The sequence below is a fragment of the Myotis lucifugus genome, unplaced genomic scaffold (assembly GCF_000147115.1).
Source record: "Myotis lucifugus unplaced genomic scaffold, Myoluc2.0 scaffold_39, whole genome shotgun sequence".
In the NCBI taxonomy this organism is placed as follows: domain Eukaryota; kingdom Metazoa; phylum Chordata; class Mammalia; order Chiroptera; family Vespertilionidae; genus Myotis; species Myotis lucifugus.
This window is the reverse complement of record NW_005871087.1, coordinates 5,944,995-5,947,364: the sequence shown is the minus strand read 5'-3', so window position 1 is coordinate 5,947,364 and position 2,370 is coordinate 5,944,995. Positions and strand designations below refer to the sequence as shown.

The 2,370-nt window shown below is 51.1% G+C and overlaps 1 pseudogene; it reads left to right on the top strand.

The window, feature by feature from the left end:
• Positions 1-393: 393 nt before the first annotated feature.
• On the top strand, positions 394-2,152 carry LOC102426264 (annotated as a pseudogene).
• Positions 2,153-2,370: the final 218 nt, after the last annotated feature.

Genomic DNA, 2,370 nt, shown 5'->3' with positions numbered 1-2,370 from the left:
TCAGCATTTCATTTGCCACGAGATAGCTGGTAATGAAATAAATTTAAAGCCATGAATCCAACGTAATATTCCACTTAGAGCATAGACTTGTTTACATGTGTAGTTAGAGCTTTCTATGTGACAGGGTTTTGATTTCGCATTGGAGCTTCATGAATTGTAATGCATTGTAAAATATTTTTAGGAGAGGTTATTATTTTCTGTGACAGTACCTGGCTGGAGATCCTGGCTAGAGAACCTGGCTAGGCTGCTGATCAACTGAACGCAGTCTCGGTATCATTCCTTCTTCGCCTTTGGGAACCCCTGGACCTGCTGAGGTTAGACCCCAACATCTGGCGCTTGACTGTTGTCCGGCTGCGGGCTTTCCCGCTCCCGCCGCAGGCTCCGGTGCCCCCGCCGCGCCCCCTTCGAGCCCCAAGATGACCAACATCGTGCTGTTCAGCGGCAGCTCCCACCAGGACCTGTCCCAGCGGGTGGCCGACCGGCTGGGCCTGGAGCTGGGCAAGGTGGTCACCAAGAAGTTCAGCAACCAGGAGACCAGAGTGGAGATCCTTGAAAGCGTGAGAGGGAAGGATGTGTACATCATCCAGAGCGGCTGCGGGGCGGTCAATGACAACCTGACGGAGCTCCTTCTCATGATCCAGGCCTGCAAGATCGCGTCGTCGTCCCGGGTGACCGCCGTGATCCCGTGCTTCCCCTACGCCCGCCTGGATAAGAAGGACCGGAGTTGTGCTCCGATTTCTGCGAAACTGGTGGCCGATATGCTCTCGCGTGCCGCTGGCGCAGACCACATCATCACCATGGACCTGCATGCTCCTCAGATCCAGGGCTTCTTTGACATTCCTGTGGATAACTTGTACGCGGAGCCCGCGGTCCTGCAGTGGATTCGGGAGAACATCGCCGATTGGAGGAACTGCATCATCATGTCCCCGGATGCGGGCGGAGCCAAAAGGGTCACGTCGATAGCAGACAGGTTGAATGTGGAATTTGCCTTGATCCACAAGGAGAGGAAGAAGGGGAACGAAGTGGACCGGATGGTGCTGGTGGGCGACCTGAAGAACCGAGTGGCCATCCTCGTGGATGACATGGCCGACACGTGTGGCACCATCTGCCACGCTGCTGACAAGCTGATCTCGGCCGGAGCCACCAAAGTTTATGCCATCCTTACCCATGGGATCTTCTCTGGGCCGGCTATTTCCAGAATAAATAGTGCCCCCTTTGAGGCCGTTGTTGTCACAAACACAATCCCGCAAGAGGACAAGATGAGTCACTGCTCCAAGATCCAGGTTATTGACATTTCGATGATCTTGGCCGAGGCGATCCGCAGGAACCACAACGGTGAATCCCTGTCCTACCTGTTCAGCCACGTGCCGCTGTGAATCCAGACGGGAGCGCGGAGCGAGCCTGCTGGCTTCTGACGAGTGTGTTTTTACCTGATTCTTAGCTTTAGGACTCAGCAGTTAGAACGCAAGACATCAGATTGTTGTGCCCTCCAACACCCACTGTTTCTTCCTTTGCACCTCGAGACCGATCAACTGAATGCTGCCTCTGTGTCCTTCATTTTCGCGGCCTCAGTCCACACCTTTGGGAACCCCTGGACCTGCTGAGGCTGGACCCCAACAAGAGTTACATCCACCCTGTTTGTTTTGTCTTTTATAGCAGAATTGAATAGTCTCAAATACGATAGCAAAAACACATAACAAATAGAAACCATTTTGGAGGTGTGTTTTTTTTTAAGTGGAGGCTATAGGGGATGCGGTTTTGAATTAGGGAGGTGGCTGTGGAGATTCAAGAATGATGCCATGAGGTGAAGTGAGCAGAAATAATGATTGATGAGATGTAGTAGGTGAATATGATGGGCAATGTTGGTCAGCGGATCCAACATCCATTTTAGCCCCCTTCTCCCGCCCAGTGTAGAGGTTAGAAAACTTAAATACTCATTAGCAGCCTCTCTTGTTCCAGGGGGGTGGGAGAGAGGATGGCCAAGGCCACAGTTCTAGCCATGCACCTAATGATTTAAATATGAAAGTATGCTCGGGGGAATTTCTATGGCCGGTGTGGCACAGTTGATTGTGCATTGTCCTGTGCACCAGTTTGATTCCTGGTCAGGGCACATACCCAGGTTGTGGGTTTGATCCCTGGAGGGTGTGTGGGAGGCAACCAATTGATGTTTCTCTCTCTCCCCCTCTCCCTTCCTCTCTCTCTAAAATCAATAAAAAAAATTTAAAATAAAAAAGATATATATTATTTTCTGTGAAAGGGGTATTGCACTTGGAATACTAAGGTCTACGCACTGTTCTTTGCTTCACATTTTCTACTACTGAGGCTGTCGGCCTGAGGATGGGAGAAAGGGTTCAGGAAGAAGGTTAAAAT